Raw genomic sequence first — 19,789 nt, 5'->3', positions numbered from 1 at the left:
GCAGGAGGGTGGTAGGATGTGCAGGCAGGAGGGTGGTTGGTTGTGCAGGCAGAAGGGAGGTAGGATGAGCAGGCAGGAGGTTGGTTGAATGTGCAGGAAGGAGGATGGTTGGATGAGCAGGTAGGAGAGTGGTTGGATATGAAGGCAGGAGGGTGGTTGGATGTGCAGGCAGGAGCGTGGTTGGATGTCCAGGCAGGAGAGTGATAGGATGTGCAGGCAGGAGGGTGGTTGGATGTGCAGGCAGGAAGGTGGTAGGATGTGGCGGCAGGAGGGTGGTTGGATGTGCAGGCAGGAGGCTGGTAGGATGTGCAGGCAGGAGGGTGATTGCATGTGCAGGCAGGAGGGTGGTTGTATGTGCCGGTCCGGAGGATGATTGGACGTGCAGGCGGGAGGGTGGTTAAATAAGCAGGCAGGAGAGTGCTTGGTTGTGCAGGTAAAAGGTTGGTTTGATGTGCATGCAGGAGGGTGTTTGGCTGTGCAGATAGAAGGTTGGTTGGATGTGCAGGCAGGAGGGTTGTTGGATGTGCAGGCAGGAGGGTGGTTGGATATGCAGGCAGGAGGGTGGTTGAATATTCAGGCAGGTTGTGTGGGTTGGAAAGCTAAGGAAGAGCCTGGGGTTGCTGTGGAAATAAAAAAAAAATGTGTGGGTGCTCGAGGGTGGGTCAGATTCAAGCGAGAAGCCTGTTGCTGGCTGTGGAAATAAATGTCTGCATGGGTATTCTGGGGGTTGGTCAGATTACTGAGAGTAGCCTGAGGCTGGCTGTGACAAAAAAGCTTGTGTGGGTGTTCTTGGTGGGTTGTATTATTGGGAGGAACCTGGGGCTGTCTGTGGTAAAAAAAAAAGCCTATGATGATGCTCGAGGGTGGGTCAGATTGCTGGGTGGGCCTAGCACTGAGAAGGGAACCTGTAGGGGGTGATAGAGTAGTCAGTGTGGTTGGCTGAAGGTATCAGTGTTCACTCTCCTTGAAAATTGTGTTTCATCACACAATCAGCTTTTTCCAGATATGTCCTTTTTATGGCTCATCTGTAATCACAGAGTAACATGTGTGCATTAGCGTCATCCAATGATTATAGAAGTCAATGGCTGTGATTAATCCATTCAATCTGCGATCAGAAAGCGAGGGGCTGAAAAACCTGCATGCAGGTAAAAGGTTGGTTGGATGTGCAGGCAGGAGGGTAGTTGGATGTGCAGGCAGGAGGGTGGTGGGATGTGCAGGCAGGAGGGTGGTGGGATGTGCAGGCAGGAGGGTGGTTGAATGTGCAAGCAGGAGGGTGGTTGCATGTGCAGGCAGGAGGGTGGTTGGATGCGCAGAGAGAAGGTTGGGTGGATGTGGAGGCAGGAGGGTGGTCGGATATGCAGGCGGGAGGGTGGTTAAATGTGCAGGCAGGAGGGTCGTTGGTTGTGCAGGCAGGAGGGTGGTTGGGTGTGCAGGGAAAAGGTTGGTTTGATGTGCAGGCAGGAGGGTGGTTGGATGTGCAGGCAGGAGGGTGGTTGGATATGCAGGCAGGAGGGTGGTTGCATGTGCAGGCAGGAGGGTGGTTCGTTTTGCAGGCAGGAGGGTTGTTGGTTGTGCAGGTAAAAGGTTGGTTTGATGTGCAGGCAGGAGGGTGATTGGATGCGCAGATAGAAGGTTGGGTGGATGTGTGGAGGCAGGAGGGTGGTTGGATATGCAGACGGGAGGGTGGTTAAATGTGCCGGCAGGAGGGTGGTTGGATGTGCAGGCAGGAGGGTCGTTGGTTGTGCAGGTAGGAGGGTGGTTGGTTGTGCAGGTAGAAGGGAGGTAGGATGAGCAGGCAGGAGGGTGGTTGGATGAGCAGGCAGGAGAGTGGTAGGATGTGCAGGCAGGAAGGTGGTAGGATGTGCAGGCAGGAGGGTGGTTGGATGTGCAGGCAGGAGGGTGGTTGGATGTGCAGGCAGGAAGGTGGTTGGATGTGCAGGTAGGAGGGCGGTTGGTTGTGCAGGCAGAAGGGTGGTTGGATGTGCAGGCAGGAGCGTGGTTGGATGTGCAGGCAGGAGCGTGGTTGGATGTGCAGGCAGGAGGGTGTTTGGATGTGCAGGCAGGAGGGTGTTTGGATGTGCAGGCTGGAAGGTGGTAGGATGTGCAGGCAGGAGGGTGGTTGGATGTGCAGGCAGGAGGGTGGTTGGATGTGCAGGCAGGAGGGTGGTTGGATGTGCAGGCAGGAGGGTGGTTTGATGTGCAGGCAGGAGGGTGGTTGGATGTGCAGGCAGGAGAGTGCTTGGTTGTGCAGGTAAAAGGTTGGTTTGATGTGCAGGCAGGAGGGTGTTTGGATGTGCAGATAGAAGGTTGGTTGGATGTGCAGGCAGGAGGGTGGTTGGTTGTGCAAGTAGAAGGTAGGTTGGATTTTATGTGCAGGCAGGAGGGTGGTAGGATATACAGGCAGGAGGGTGGTAGGATGTGCAGGCAGGAGGGTGGTTGGATATGCAGGAAGGAGGGTGGTTGGATGTGCAGGCAGGAAGGTGGTTGGATGTGCAGGCAGGTTGTGTGGCTTGGAAAGCTAAGGAAGAGCCTGGGGTTGCTGTGGAATTAAAAAAAATGTGTGGGTGCTCGAGGGTGGGTCAGATTCCAGCAAGAAGCCTGTTGCTGGCTGTGGAAATAAATGTCTGCATGGGTATTCTGGGGGTTGGTCAGATTACTGGGAGTAGCCTGAGGCTGGCTGTGAAAATAAAAGCGTGTGTGGTTGTTCTTGGTGGGTTGTATTATTGGGAGGAACCTGGGGCTGTCTGTGGTAATAAAAGCCTATGATGATGCTCGAGGGTGGGTCAGATTGCTGGGTGGGCCTAGCACTGAGAAGGGAACCTGTAGGGGGTGATAGAGTAGTCAGTGTGGTTGGCTGAAGGTATCAGTGTTCGCTCTCCTTGAAAATTGTGATTCATCACACAATCAGCTTTGTCCAGATATGTCCTTTTTATGGCTCATCTGTAATCACAGAGTAACATGTGTGCATTAGCGTCATCCAATGATTATAGAAGTCAATGGGTGTGATTAATCCATGCAATCTGCGATCAGCAAGCGAGGGGCTGTGAAACCTGCCTGCAGGTAAAAGGGTTGGTTGGATGCGCAGATAGAAGGTTGGTTTGATGTGCAGGCAGGAGGGTGGTTGGTGGTTGTGCAGGTAAATGGTTGGTTTAATGTGCAGGAGGAGGGTGGTTGGATGTGCAGGCAGGAGGGTGGTTGGATGTGCAGGCAGGAGGGTGGTTGGTTGTGCAGGTAGAAGGTAGGTTGGTTTGATGTTCAGGCAGGAGGGTGGTTGAATGTGCAGGCAGGAGGGTGGTTGGTTGTGCAGGTAGACGGTAGGTTGGTTTGATGTGCAGGTGGGAGGGTGGTTGGATGTGCAGGCAGGAGGGTGGTTGGATGTGCAGGCAGGAGGGTGGTTGGATGTGCAGGCAGGAGCGTGGTTTGATGTGCAGGCAGGAGGGTGGTTGGATATGCAGGCAGGAGGGTGGTTGGATGTGCAGGCAGGAGGGTGGTTGGATGTGCAGGCAGGATGGTGGTTGGATGTGAAGGCAGGATGGTTGTTGGATGTGCAGGTAGATGGTAGGTTGGTTTGACGTGCAGGCAGGAGGGTGGTTGGATGTGCAGGCCGGAGGGCGGTTGGATGTGCAGGCAGGAGGGTTGTTGGATATGCAGGCAGGAGGGTGGTTGGATGCGCAGGCAGGAGGGTTGTTGGATGTGCAGGTAGAAGGTAGGTTGGTTGGATGTGCAGGCAGGAGGGTGGTTGGATGTGCAGGCAGGAGGGTGGTTGGGTGTGCAGGCAGGAGGGTGGTTGGATGTGCAGGAAGAAGATTGGTTGGTTGTGCAGGCAGGATCCAATCACCCTTGGGCAACTGTATCTCTAAGCGGATACTTTGGCTGAGAGTTCGTGTTCATCCAATGCAGGGCAGAGGCGGCGGCACACATAGACACTTCCCAGCACTGGCAAATCGGGAGAAGACTGTGGATTAGACGGGATTCTCCCAGCCAATTCCTGATTGTCCGGACAGCCAGCCATGTCCACATAGACACCAGATCTTCACCTTGTCTGGCTGAACATGGAGGGAGCGGCCATCCGTTATCTGCAGGCTGTGGATACATATAGTCTTCAGCCACTCTGGGAATTTCCAGTGTCATGAAGCGCAGAGCTATAAATCGCTTTCTGATCACAGATTGCATGGATTAATCACAGCCATTGATTTCTATAATCATTGGATGACGCTAATGCAAACACTTTACTCTGTGATTACAGATGAGCCATAAAGAGGACATATCTGGACAAAGCTGATTGTGTAATGAATCACAATTTTCAAAGAGAGCGAACACTGATACCTTCAGCCAACCACACTGACTACTCTATCGCCCCCTACAGGTTCCCTTCTCAGTGCTAGGCCCACCCAGCAATCTGACCCACCCCCAAAACCCACACAAGCTTTTATCTCCACAGCCAACCCCGGTATCCTCCCCACAATCTGCCTCACAACTGAGAACTCACATAGGTTTTTCTTTCCTCAGCCAGCCCCAGGTTCCACCCAGCCATCCAACCCAAACCTAAGCATTCACGCAAGCTTTTATTTCCACAGCCAGCCTCAGGCTCCTCCGTGTAATCTGGCCCACCCCTGAGCACCCACACAGGCTTTTCTTCCCACAGATATCCCCAGGCTCCACCCAGCAATCCAATGCACCCCAAGCACCCACACAGCCTTTTATTTCCACAGCCAACCCCAGGCTCTTCCTAGCATTCCAACCCACACAGGTTTTCTGTACCACAGCCAACCCTAGGCTGCTCCCAGCAATCTGACCCACCCCTGAGCATCCACACAGGCTTTTCTTACAACAGCCAGCCCCAGGCTCCATCTAGCCATCCAACCCACCCCTGAGCACCCACACTAGTTTCCCTTCTCACAGTCACCCCAAAGCTCCTACCATCAATCCTACTCACATCTGAGAAACCAAGCAGGGTTTTTTCCCTCTGCCAGCTACAGGCTTCTCCCGTCTATTTGACCCACTTGGAGCACCCAAGTAGGCTTTCCTTTTCCACGGCTAGCCGCAGGCTCAGGGGCATAACTACAGGGGTTGCAATTGCAACCGGGCCCCATGCTCCAGGGGGCCTGCGCAGCTCCCCTGTACACCTGGATATGAGGGGCGAAGGGGGCAGCATGTAGAGAAATCACTGTACTCCTTTTTCCTCCTGTAATGAAGGAGGAAATTGAGGAGATTGGTTCCTCTGTATGCTGCCCCCGCCACTCCTCCTCTCCAGTTCACTTGTGTTCTGCTGTCTCTGGGCCCCTGTGTGCTCCCCTGGTCCTGCATTGAGAGTAAAGGGCCCCAGGATCAGTGGGAAGAGCCCCAGGCTTGAAGGGAAGGGCCCCTGGCCAGAGGTCCGGGGGGGGGGGCCCTTCATGGTTTCTTGCACCTGGGCCCTGAAGGTTCTAGTTATGCTTCTGCGCAGGCTCCTCCCTTGAAGCCACCCACCGCTGAGCATTATGAAAGAAATTCTTGCAGCATAGTGAAGTCTTTCCAGGTGTGACCACTGTGCCGCAGGCAAAAATGCCTTCCCACCTCCATTCATATAACTGATCAATCTGTGATCAATGAGCGATTGGTGGATTAGACTGCTTGCTCATATTCTTGTCTTCAACTTTAGACTATACTAGTGTACAAGTCTGTCAATTCGTCCAATAATCTGTCAGATTCCTGCCTCTGACTTAAACTACAAAAATGTCAGCTGGAATCAAAATGGTTGCCTTTTGACACCCCACCCTGTCAGGGCCATCTTTAATATTGATTGGACCCTGGGCAAACATTTTCTTGGGCCCTCCTGAATTCACATATCAACTATTTGCAGACATTGCGGGCTCAAGGGGCAGCTGCTTTGGGCCCCACAACAATGACTGGGCCCAGGGCAGCTGCCCCTTTTGCCCTGTGTTAAAGACGGCCCTGCACCCTGTACTGCAAACCTCCTATAATATACACCTGTACAGCACTGCTACTCTGCACCAGCTGGAAGATTTATAGAATGAAAAACTTGAACCTGTAATGTGATGTACCATCAATGGCAGCTTTTTTTTTGTCTTCTGTTGGCAACAGTTTTTTGCTGGAACATAAAAAAAAAAAAAATCACACACACATAAAAGACAACAAAATGTTTAAACTAACAAAAAGTTTTCATAAAAGGAGATCCGATTTTCATTTCACACATATTTCATATTTCTCCCCTCAATCTATCATATACAATGTCCACAACCAGGATATATTCTCATATACAGGGCTAGAGAATAGGTGCAGGTACCCCCCTCTTCTGAGTCACCCCTTGTCTCCACCCCCTCCTCACCTCCGAGCCCTGTCCTTTGGTTTCACCCTCTACCCACCTCCCAGTACCCCCCCCCCTTTTAGAGAATACAGAACCAAGTATTATGTTATGGTCAGTGGCGGCCCGTCCATTGGGGGCGCAGGGGCACTGCCCCCCATTCATGCGTCTGGCCCCCCTAATCTACATGCAGGGCGCCGGACGCATGGATTCCAATGGGCTTTTTTTTTTTTTTGAAGCACGTGATTAGAGCCAGAGACTCTAATAGGCTTCAGAAAAGGGTGGGCTCGGGGCGCAGAGCACTGCGCCCCGAGCCCACCCAGTTGTGTGATAATAGCGAATGAATATTCGCTATTGCCACACTGACTCTCCTTCCAGCCAATCAGGAAGAGGGTTGTGAGACCCCTTTCCTGGTTGGCTGAAAAGAGAAGTGATCTTACTGGCAAGTGGCCAGGAAGAGGCAGAAGACACACGGTGGGCGGAGGAGGACAGCGGCTCAGCCATCCAGCACTCCCCGGCACCTGACAGGAGGAAGGAGGTGAGGAGGAAAGGAGGCTGAGAGGGGGGGGGATGTGTCATTCGACTGACCCGACCGGGGGGGGGGGTGCCTGCATTGGTTTGCCGCGACCCCCCAAAATTACCGAGCACCAGCCACCACTGGTTGTGGTTCTAGGTAATTTGTATAGAATTTGTTAATGATAACTAGAAAAGCAGTAAAATAGATCCCCTGGAATCAGCAACAATAGACCCCATCCCAACTATAGATCCCCACAGCAACAATAAATCTTCCCCTGCAACAATAGAAAAAACAGTAAAATAGATCCTCTGCAATCACCAACAATAGCCCCCCAGCAACAATAAATCCTCCCCTGCAACAATCGCCCCCCCAATAAATCCCCCCTGCAACAATAGATCCCCCTAACAACAATAGCCCCCCAGCAACAATAGTTCCCGCAAGCAACAATAAATCCTCCACTGCAACAATAGCCCCCCCTAACAACAAAATGCCCTCCAGCAACAATAGATTCACCCCAGCAACAATAAATCCCCCAGCAGCCAGCATCAATAGGCCATTCAGCTCACCCCACTGACCCCAGCACCCCTTTGCCATTGCATACTGGGGGTGCCGGAACTGCGTTCCCCCACATTCCCGCTGAAAAGAAGCCTTGCTCATATATGTGACTGAGATTATCCAACTTCTACCGTTATCTAGTGGGAAAAAAATAAAACACACAAAAAAAAAGCTCAGAGATAAAAGAGGAGGGTCAGAGAGCAGAAGACAAACCTATATACAGTATACAGGAAACCTATCCAGAGAAATGCTAATGGACAAATATATAGAGAAGTGGAAGGTGAAGGGCAAAAAGCTCCACCTTCAACTAGTTGTAGACCCTCCATATACCCAGTGAAGTGACGGGCCTCAAGGAGGGATACACAGAGATCAAACATATCCTCCTACATAAGTTGTACCTGTTTATTCGCAGCCCCCTCTCCTCTACAGCACAAGTGCAGAATTTATACACCTTGTCTGAGCTTTCAGAAATCAGAAGACGGGGAGCTGAAGGTACACTCTGCAGAGCTCAGTAAAAGCTGATTGGAGTGAAAGGCCAACACCCTCCCCCCCCCCTTTCACAGCACACAGGAGTAGAGCTGAGGCTGGTATTCACAGGCTGTGTGCTGGAGCTCCCTCCCCTGTCATCTTGTAACAATTCCTGCCAGTACTTACAATGGTCCTCCCAAAATCCCTGCCAGCGCACCCATAGGTGTGCGCAGCCTATTGCATTAGGGTGTGCACCCCAAAGTTTAAATACACATGCATGTGTTTGCCTACATGTATATGGCCCCGGTACATTACTCTCCCTGCTGGCAAAGTGGAATAGAAGTGTGTGGCACTTCTCTTATGGCAGAGCAGGTCCGAGGGAGATCTTTCCCATCTCCTCACTGGCAAACAGAGCGATAATGCTAATGTGCCCTAGGTGATTAGGGTGTGCCCAGGCACACCTGGCACACCCTGTGCACGCCTATGCTTGCATCTCTTGGTGTCAGGAAAACCTGTCAGAAGTAAACTCATGCAGATAGCAGAGGAAGGAGGCAGCAGACAGAAATGACACCTTGTGCTCTGGGTTGAGATAAGTACACATCATAAAGGAACATGCTTTGTTCATATTTCATGTCTAAAGTTTACAACCACTTTAATTTCCAAAAAAAAAAGCACCACAGGTGACCAAATGCTGTAACCAATAGCAACAGAACCCCAGAAAGTTCCATCCTTTAGAACAGGAGGGTAAGAGATCTCCACTAGGAGGATCTGATGGGACACCTAAAAAATGTGACACCAGCCTGTTCTACCCCATGAGCTCCACTACAGCCGTGGCCAAATGTTTTGAGAATGACACAAATAATAATTGTCACAAAGTCCGCTGCCTCGGTGTTTGTAGATCTTTGTGTCATATGTTACTATGGGATACGGAAGTATAATTCCAAGCATTCCATAAGTGTCAAAGCCTTTTATTGACAATGACATGAAGTTTATGCAAAGAGTTAATATTTGCAGTGGTGTCCCTTCTTTTTCCTGACCTCTGCGATTTTCCCCGGCATGGTGTCACTCAACTTCTGGGCCACATCCTGACTGATGGCCGCCCCCATTCTTCCATATTCAATGCTTGGAGTTTGTCGGAATTCGTGGGTTTTTTTGTTCACCCGCCTCTTGGGGATTGACCACAACTTCTCAATGGGATTAAGGTTTGGGGAGTTTCCTGGCCATGGACCCAAAATTTCAATGTTTTGTTCCCAAAGCCACTTAACCACTTGCCGACTGCCTAACGCCGATCTACGTCGGCAGTCAGCCCCTCACAGGCAAAGTGACGTAGGGCTACGTCACTAGCTTGTGAGGGTCTAGGGAGTGAGCGCGCGCCCCCGGAGGCGCGCTCCCACGTGGTCACGGACCCCCTCGCGCGTGTGACCGGCGGACCCGATGTCCGCCGGTCACTCTGCGATCGGTGGAGGAGAGGGAGAAAGTCAGGCGGCTTGTGTAAACAAGCTGCCTGTCATTCTCCCCTGTGTATGAAGGATGATCATACGGTTCTACTATGTAGAACCGTTGATCACTCTTCATACATCTGAAGCCACAGCCAATCACAGTAGAAAGCACGCCCCTAGGGACACACATAACCCCTCCCTTTCAAAAAAAGTTAACCCCTTCACTGCCAGTGTATTTTTACAGTAACAGTGCATATGTATAGCACTGATTACTGTAGTAATGTCACTGGTAACCCCAAAAGTGTCAAAAATGTCAGTCAAGGGTCCGATCTGTCCACCGCAATGTCGCAGTACCGCAAAAAAAATCGCAGATCGCCGCCATTACGCGTTAAAAAAAAAAACAACAAAAATGACAAAAATCTTTCCCTTTGTTAGTAAACGCGATAACTTTTGCGCAAACCAATCAAAATACGCTTTTTGCGATTTTTTTTACCAAACATAGGTAGCATAAAACAAATTGGCCGAAAATGTTAAAAAATTTTGATTTTTACATTTTTTTGGGGGGAATTTCATATAAAAAAAATGTGAAAAAAATTGCTATTTTTGCAAAATTTACGCTCTTTTTTGTTTATAGCGCATGATCAAAAAATCGCACAAGTGATCAAATACCACCAAAAGAAAGCTCTGTTTGTGGGAAAAAAGGACGCCAAATTCGTTTAGATACAGCGTCGCACGACCGCGCAATTGTCCGTTAAAGTCACGCAGTGCCGAATCGCAAAATACCCCCTGGTCAGGAAGGGGGTAAAATCTTCCGGGGCTTAAGTGGTTAAGTTATGACTTTTGCCTTATGACAAGGCGCTCCATCATGCTGGAAAAGCCATTGTTCCTCACCAAACTCTTCTTGGATGGTTGGGAGAAGTTGCTCTCAGAGGATGTTTTTGTACCATTCTTTATTCATGGCGGTGTTCTTAGGCAAAATTGGGAGTGAGCCCCTCTTTTGCTTGAGAAGCCCCCACATGAATGGTCTCAGGAGGCATGACACAGGTTTGATGGTAGCGCTCACCTTTTCTTCTCCCAACAAGGTTTTTTTTTTTGGATGCCCGAAACAATGGGAAAGGGGATTCATCAGAGAAAATGACTTTCCCCCAGTCCTCAGCAGTCCCTGAACCTTTTGTAGAATATCCGTCTGTCCCGGATGTTTTTCCTGGAGAGAAGTGGCTTCTTTGCTGCCCTTCTTGACACCAGGCCATCCTCCAAAAGTCTTCTCACGGTGCGTGCCGACGCTCTCACACCTGCCTGCTGCCATTCCTGAGCAAGCTCTGCACTGGTGGTGCCCCGATCCCGCAGCTCAATCAACTGTAGGAGACGGTCCTGGCACTTGCTGGACTTTCTTGGGCACCCTGAAGCCTTCTTCACAACAACTGAACCTCTCTCCTTGAAGTTCTTGATGATCCGATAAATGGTTGATTTCGGTGCAATCTTAGTAGCAGCCATATCCTTGCCTAATGAATCCCTTTTGTGTGCCAAGCAATGATGACTGCATGTGTTTCCTTGCAGGTAACCATGGCTAACAGAGGAAGAACAACGATTTCAAGTACCACCCTTCTTTTAATGCTTCCAGTCTGTTATTCTAAGTCAATCAGCATAACAGAGTGATTTTCCAGCCTTGTCCTTGTCAACACTGACACCTGTGTTAACAAGAGAATCACTGACATGATGTCAGCTGGTCCTTTTGTGGCGGGGCTGAAATGCAGTGGAAATGTTTTCTTTGGGATTAATATTATTTTCATGGCAAAGAGGGACTTCACTCATCTGATCGCTCTTCATAACATTCTGGAGTAAATGCAAATTTCCATCATAAACACTGAGGCAGAAAACTTTGTGACAATTAATATTTGTGTCATTCTCAAAACTTTTGGCCGTGGCTGTAGAGGTCCTGCGTGACACAGTGTCAGATCTGTTGGTATAACCTCTGCACTGCTAGGACACCACTGCACTGACATCTGCTGGATAACCAGAACCCGGCGCTGAGTCCACGCACCTCCCCGGAGTCCCCGCACCTCCCCGGAGTCCCCGCACCTCCCCGGAGTCACACCTTCAACTTTTCCCTGGTTTCCTCTGCAGATTATCACTGTATATCACCTATATATTTCCCTATACAGAACACTAACTGTATATAACTCTATACTGTATATTTATATATATATAACCCCATATATAGCTATATACTGTATATTTACGACACTATAGCATTTATCCAGAAAGCTAACAGAGAGAAAGAGAGAAGCGGAAGATACGAGAGGGAAGAGGAGGAGGGAGGGGAGAGAGTAGAGGTGGAGGGGAGGAGGGAGGGTGGAGAGGAGGAGAAAGAAGAGGGGGGGGAGGGAGGGGGAGAGAGGAGATGGGGAGGGAGGAGAGGAAGAAGGAGGGGAGAGAGGATAGGAGGAGGGAGGGGGAGAGAGGAGCAATGAGGAGAGGGGGAGGGGAGGAGGGAGAGAAGGAGGCTGGGGAGAGAGGAGAGGTGGAGGGAGGAGATGAAGAAGGAGGGGAGAGAGGAGAGGAGGAGGGAGGGGAGATAGGAGGAAGGAGGAGAGGGAGAGGGGGAGGGGAGGAGGAGGCTGGGGAGAGAGGAGAGGAGAAGAAAAGGGAGAGGAGAGGGGGAGGGAGCAGAGGAATAAGGAGGGAAGAGAGGAGAGTGGGAAAGGAGGAGGTATGAGAGGGAGGGTAGGAGGGAAGGGGAGAGAGGAGAGGAGGAATAGAAGAGGGAGGGTAGAGAGTAGAGGGGGAGAGGAGGAGGTAGGAGAGGGGGAGGGGAGAGAAGAGGAGGGTGGGGAGAGAGGAGAGGAGAAGAGAGAAGAGGGGGAGAGGAGGCGGGAGGGGAGGGAGGAGAGTAAGAAGGAGGGGAGAGAGGAGAGGGGGAAAGGAGGAGGGATGAGAGAGAGGAGGGAGGGAAGGGGAGAGAGGAGAGGAGGAGAGGGAAAGAAGGGAGGGGAGAGAGGAGAGGGGGAGGGAGGAGAGGAATAAGGAGGGGAGAGAGGAGATGGGGAAAGGAGGAGGGATGGGAGAGAGGAGGTAGGGGAGGAGGGAAGGGGAGGGAGAGGGGGAGGGGAGGAGGGAGGGAAGAGAGGAGAGGAGGGGGAGAGGAGGAGGGAGGGGAGAGAGGAGAGGGGAGGGAGAAGAGGAGGAGGGAAGAGAGGAGAGGAGGAGAGGGGAGGGAGGAGACGAAGAAGGAGGGGAGAGAGGAGAGGGGAGGGAGGAGACTAAGAAGGAGGGGAGGGAGGAGGGATGGGAGAGAGGAGAGGAGGGAAGGGGAGAGAGGAGAGGAGGAATATAAGAGGGGGGGTAGAGAGTAGCGGGGGAGAGGAGGAGGGAGGAGAGGGAGAGGGGAGGAGAGGAGGAGGGAGGGCAGAGAGGAGAGGAAGAAGGAGGGGAGAGAGGAGAGAGGGAAAGGAGGAGGAATGGGAGAGAGGAGGAGGGGAGGAGGGAAGGGGAGAGAGGAGAGGAGGAATGGAAGAGGGAGTGTAGAGAGTAGAGGGGGAGAGGAGGAGGGAGGAGAGGGAGAGGGGGAGGGGAGGAGGGAGAGGAGGAGGGAGGGGAGAGAGGAGAGGAGGAGAGAGGAGAGGAAGAAGGAGGGGACAGAGGAGATAGGAAGAGGAGAGGTTTCAGTTTTTTAAAAATTAAATCTTGCAGTAAGCCCCGGTTCACATTAGTGCGATTGCGGAGATCGCATGTAATTTGGAGCGCACTGCTCCTAAATTACATGCGATCTCATGTGCGGTGCGAATTTCAGCCATACACTTTGTATGGCTGAATTCGCACCGCATCCGCAATAAACTCGCACATGAGGCTTTTTTTTTATCCACAGCAGAATCGGATTGCATGGTGGTTCACACTAGTGCGATCCGATTCTGTGCGAACTTGCAGATCGCACTGCGAGGTGCGATCGCAACAGGGGGTGTCGCTAACTTTTAATTGACACCCCCTGCGTATCGCATATGGCAATGTGAACTGCCAGGGGTGCGGATGCGATGTGGGAACACGCTGCATATTCGCAGCCTTCCCGCATCGCACAAATGTGAACCGGCACTCAAACCTTCTGAAGCTGAAGTGGTTAGAAAAAGAAAATACAAATAAAAAAACAAAAAAAGGGGTGGGGGCAGACTTGATGGATTACTTGGTCTTTTTTCTATGTTTTTAAAATGAAATCTTGTGGTAAAACCTTCCGAAGCTGGAGTTGTTAGAAAAAACAAAAAAACAAAAACGTGAATAAATGATAAAAAAAAAGGGGGTGGGGCAGACTTCATGGACCATTTGTTTTTTTTTCTGCCATCATTCTTCTATGTTTTTTAAAAATGAAATCTTTCTTTTCAGGGGCTGATCCATGGGATCCGTAGATTTCTGTTCTCCTTTACCTGGGGGTCCGGACGCTCCTCAGCCGGCGGTGGATTTCACTTCCCTCCTCGGAGGTGATAGTTAAATAGAACGGGATGGATTGGGGCCGGCAGGGAAAAGATATTGAGAATAATATTATTGCTTCCCATAGTGTCCTCCAGAGAGCTCCCGGCCTAATCACGGCGCTCTATATAATACTATTTGTTTGCCATTCTGGCAGCTTTATAGGTGCTTGTAGGGCCGCAAATAAGGACACCAATTTGCCAGCGCAGTGTGTTTTGATACCCGACCTCTCCATAAATCTGGATTAAAATCAAAAGGGAAAATTTAAGGCGACTGGGGCAGGGGAACGGATGAAAGGTCGCGCGTCTTGATGGCTTCGGTGTCGCGGTGACTGAGGCGAGGCTGCGGTTCAGCATGCGGTCACAGGGGGCTGGAGATGTATGGCGGCGCGCCGGGTTCTAGGGCCGGGGCACGGGTCACTCAAGTGATGACTTCTTTCTGCGCTGCATCAAAGGGACAAGTAGGGAAAAAATATGGGATGTGATCGGAACGGAGCTTTATACCCCTCCGCTGCCTGGAGCTCCATGATGGATATAGAGAGAGTCTGTAGCAGATTAATATTACAGTGGATAAAAAAAGAACCCCCCCCCCTTTTTCTCCAATTTTATATTTATTTTATTTGAAAAAGAAAAAGAAGAAAACAAACAAACAAAAAAAATCAAATCATAAAATTTCCAGTAAAATATAGGGAAAAGGTTGGGAAACACTGTTATATATTATTATATATATTATAATATTATATAACATATTTTTATATAATATTCATAATATATATATATATATATATATATATATATATATATATATATTTATATATTTAACAAAGGTGACAACACATCAGGGCAGTAACCCCCTAATTACAAAACCAAGTAATTTAATTCTTATCAATATAGGTGAATAAAAAAAAAAAATAAAAAAAGGGGGGGGGAGGTATTGCTCAGGTGCTGAGAGTAGAAAACGCAAAGACAGAATACATCCCTTAAATTAATTAACCAGTTCTGTCTTCATAAAAAAAAAAAAACATATCTGTCTTCATTTCAGGCTGCAAAGCAACAAAATTTAATTTTTTTTAAACCACTTCTGGACCGGAAGATTTCCCCCCTTAATGACCAGGCCAATTTTTGCGATTCGGCATTGCATTACCTTAACAAACAATCGCGCGGTCCTGCAACGCTGTACCCTAATAAAATTGATGTCCTTTTTTTCCCAAAAATAGAGCTTTCTTTTGGTGGTTTTTTTTTTTTTTTTTTTTTTGCGCTCTAAACTAAAAAAAAATAAACGACAATTCTGAAAAAAAAAACCCAATATTTTTTACTTTCTGCTATATAACATTCCCAATAAAAAAAACGTAAAAAATCAAATTTTTTCATCGTTTTAGGCCAATTTGTATTCTGCTACAAAATCCCAATAGGCATATTTTGATTGGTTTGCGCAAAAGTTATTGTGTCTACAAACTAGGGGAAAGATTTATGTCATTTGTATTTTATTTTTTACTAGTAATGGCGGAGATCTGTGATTTTTAGCGGGACTGCGACATTGCGGCGGACAGATCGGACCCCCTAACTGACATGTTTGACACTTTTGGGGGGGACCAGTGACATTACTAACCAGAGGAGTTGAACCAAGTCTTCCATCCGGTTCAACTCCTCTATTTTCCTAAGTCACACCCCTACTGAAGGGGGCGGTGCCTGTTTCCAGGTAAGGGGGATGCAGGACTTGGCTGCATTCAATAAGTGACCAAGAACAGATTTCTTATATATTTTAACAGGAATTTTAGATACATGCAAATGGAAGAAAACCGGATCATCCAGAATATTATAATATATAATAGAATATAATATAATAAATATAATAATATATAATAATATTATGTATAATATATATATATATATATATATATATATATATATATATATATATATATATATATATATATATATAATGAATATTATATAAAAATATGTTATATAATATATATAATAATAATATATAACAGTGTTTCTCAGTCAAGGCGCCCTTTAAAATTTTGGGCAATCTTGAGGCACCCTCCAAAATTATGTACAGTCTTGAGGCGCCCCATTCTAAAATGTAAAACTATTCTAATAGTTTTACATAATGCAGCAACATCAATACATGTAGGAACACCCAATGTTAGAGGTGATTTATTATTCCAAAATAAATACACTTTTTCAAACTGGTACTGACTAGTATTCCAATGTTTCTCTTCTCCCTCAGTTTTTCTCCATCACTTAGCTAATGAGACCCCTAAGCTGATGGAGGGAAGCAAGGGAGGGTCAAACAAGAATGATATGCAGACAACTGACATCCTCCTTATCAACTGATGATGTCATTGGTCGTTAGGACACTGGCAGGTAGAAGGTTGTAATGATGTTTAATGAAAGCCTGTGGCTTTGTGTAACTAAAAGGCAGGTTTCATCCACCCACTGACTTGTATAGAATTTTGGGGCAATTTTTAGGCATTTTGCCAAAGCACCCCTGAAGAAACCTTAACCACTTGCCGTCTGCGTACGGTAATAGTACTGCGGCAAAGTTGCTCGTTATCGTCTGACGACGTAGATCTACGTCATCAGACACTCCCCTTTCTCGGCAGCGCGCGCGCGCCGCTGGAGCTACGCTCCCGCTGTATTCAGTCACAGCGGGAGTCGGGCCCGATCTGTCCACCGCAATGTCGCAGTCCCGCAAAAAAAATCTACTAGTTAAAAAAAAAAAACAATAAAAATGACAAATCTTTCCTGTAGTCCCAAATCGCAAAATAGGGCCTGGTCTTTGAGCAGCCAAATCCTCCAGGGCTTAAGTGGTTATAAACAGTGAGTTGGAAAAAGGATCCCCCTCCCCCTTCTAGAAATGATGTCAACTCAATCAGGTGTAGCTAATCACCTTCTCACAAAGCCATTTGACATTCAACTTGGGTGGTTGAGATACACGGTGGCTATATAAAAGAAGCAACCCCCCCCCCCTAAGATAATCACATTTTGTTGCTTTGCAGCCTGAAATGAAGACAGACACAGTTTCAGTTTTATCCAGCTTATAACATCCAAGTGAACGATAGAACCAAAATGTCAGAAAATTAAAAAAAAAAAGAAAAACACCAAAATGTCAGAAAATTAAAAAACAAAAGAAAAACAGATTTAATGATTTGGAAAAAGGATTCCTCCCCCCCTTCCTAAAAATGACTTGTAAAGTCAATAAGGTGTAACTAATCATCTTCTCAGTGGCACACATAGCCATTTATCTTTGCCCTGTGATCAGCTGCAGTTATTTTGATTAGCTCAGTATGAAAAGAGCTTTCCTGGAGCATTTCAGTCCCTAATAGTGCAACTGAATCAAACAATCACCTATGGGTGGCGCTATCACCGGGGTCTCCGGGATAACATTGTGGACAGGCACAAGTCAGGAGATGGATACAAAGGCTTCATCAATGACTAGAAGCAGAGTGACGTCTATAGAAAGGAGTGGAAGGTATTTGCTAGAACACAGACCCCCTCCCCCTCGATCAGAAAGTTGCTCCAAACTGGAGGAAGGAGCCAGGAGGAAACTGGTCAGAGAGGCGGCCAAGAGGCCTACAGCAATTCTGACAAAGAGTGGTCATTGTGTGCATGTGACACCAATATCACAGAATCCTTTGGTTGGAGGAGAAGATGGGGAATGTCCACCAATGAGCACACAGTGGTTGGAGGAGGAGATGGGAAATGTCCACCAATGAGCACACAGTGGTTGGAGGAGGAGATGGGGAATGTCCACCAATGAGCACACAGTAAATGGAGGAGAAGACGAGGAATGTCCGCCACTGAGCACATGGTGGTTGGAGGTGCCCCCTTTCAATGCGGAGTGCCCAGAGCGTGTCCCCTTTCAATGCAGAGTGCCCACAGCGTGCCCCCTTTCAATGCAGACTGACCACAGCGTGCCTCCCTTTCAATGCAGACTGACCACAGCATGCCCCCTTTCAATGCAGACTGACCACATCGTGCCCCCCTTTCAATGCAGACTGACCACAGCGTGCCCCCCTTTCAATGCAGACTGACCACAGCGTGCCCCCTTTCAATGCGGAGTGCCCAGAGCGTGCCCCCTTTCAATGCGGAGTGCCCAGAGCATGCCGCCTTTCAATGCGGAGTGCCCACAGCGTGCCCCCTTTCAATGCGGAGTGCCCAGAGCGTGTCCCCTTTCAATGCAGAGTGCCCACAGCGTGCCCCCTTTCAATGCGGAGTGCCCACAGCGTGCCCCCTTTCAATGCGGAGTGCCCACAGCGTGTCCCCTTTCAATGCAGAGTGCCCACAGCGTGCCCCCTTTCAATGTGGAGTGCCCAGAGCGTGCCCCCTTTCAATGCGGAGTGCCCAGAGCGTGCCGCCTTTCAATGCGGAGTGCCCACAGCGTGCCCCCTTTCAATGCGGAGTGCCCAGAGCGTGCCGCCTTTCAATGCAGAGTGCCCACAGCGTGCCCCCTTTCAATGCGGAGTGCCCAGATCGTGTCCCCTTTCAATGCGGAGTGCCCACAGCGTGCCCCCTTTCAATGCGGAGTGCCCAGAGCGTGCCCCCTTTCAATGCGGAGTGCCCAGAGCGTGCCCCCCTTTCAATGCGGAGTGCCCAAAACGTGCCCCCTTTCAATGCGGAGTGCCCAGAGCGTGTCCCCTTTCAATGCGGAGTGCCCAGAGCGTGTCCCCTTTCAATGCAGAGTGCCCACAGCGTGCCCCCTTTCAATGCGGAGTGCCCAGAGCGTGCCCCCTTTCAATGCAGAGTGCCCACAGCGTGTCCCCTTTCAATGCAGAGTGCCCACAGCGTGCCCCCTTACAATGCGGAGTGCCCAGAGCGTGCCCCCTTTCAATGCGGAGTGCCCAGAGCGTGCCCCCCTTTCAATGCGGAGTGCCCACAGCGTGCCCCCTTTCAATGTGGAGTGCCCAGAGCGTGCCCCCTTTCAATGCGGAGTGCCCACAGCGTGCCCCCTTTCAATGCGGAGTGCCCCGGGGCTTGTCCCCTTTCAATGCAGAGTGCCCACAGCGTGCCCCCTTTCAATGCGGAGTGCCAAGAGCGTGCCCCCCTTACAATGCGTAGTGCCCAGAGCGTGCCCCACTTTCAATGCGGAGTGCCCAGAGCGTGCCCCCATTCAATGCGGAGTGCCCGCAGCGTGCCCCAATGCGGAGTGCCAAGAGCGTGCCCCCCTTACAATGCGTAGTGCCCAGAGCGTGCCCCACTTTCAATGCGGAGTGCCCAGAGCGTGCCCCCATTCAATGCGGAGTGCCCGCAGCGTGCCCCAATGCGGAGTGCCAAGAGCGTGCCCCCCTTACAATGCGTAGTGCCCAGAGCGTGCCCCACTTTCAATGCGGAGTGCCCAGAGCGTGCCCCCATTCAATGCGGAGTGCCCGCAGCGTGCCCCAATTCAATGCGGAGTGCCCACAGCGTGCCCCCCTTTCAATTCCAGTGACTGACCACAATGCAGAGTGAACAGCGTGCCAAGTCCCAGTGCACTTGACTTACCTGTTCTAGCGGCGGGCGTCTTCCTCTCTTCGAGTCCTCACGGGTCCCGCCATGACATTGGCCGAGGAGGAGGCGGATCCGGATCCGTGAGACAGTAGCGAATTTTCATTCCGTATTGTCACACAAATGGGCGGGCTCGAAGCGCACTGCTCTGCGCTTTCGGGTCCACCCTTTTCGGAGAATTCACAGTGTCAGAACGGAGCCATCGGCTCATTCTGACACAGCGGCACCGGGGGCCGGACAGAAGGATCGTGCGGGCCGCATGCGGCCCGCGGGCCGGAGGTTCCCCACCCCTGTTGTAGACAAAAGGCCTGATGGATCCCTGTCCTCATAGACAAAAGGCCTGGTGGACCCTTGTCCTTGTAAAGAAAAAGCCTGGCGGACCCCAGTCCTTGTGATCCGGCTAAGCTGACCACAATGTACTAGAGTAGAGTTTCTCCTGAAGAGAAAGGACCCTTCCCTGACCCCACAGGTTGGAGAACTCTTGATGGGGGAAAAATACTCAGGTCCACCTAGCTGAACCCCACTCCTCATGATCAGCCGACCACTAGCTGAGTCCTAG

This window comes from Pelophylax lessonae (genome assembly GCF_965119305.1).
Source record: "Pelophylax lessonae genome assembly, chromosome: 8".
Lineage (NCBI taxonomy): Eukaryota > Metazoa > Chordata > Amphibia > Anura > Ranidae > Pelophylax > Pelophylax lessonae.
This window is presented reverse-complemented; position numbering follows the sequence as displayed.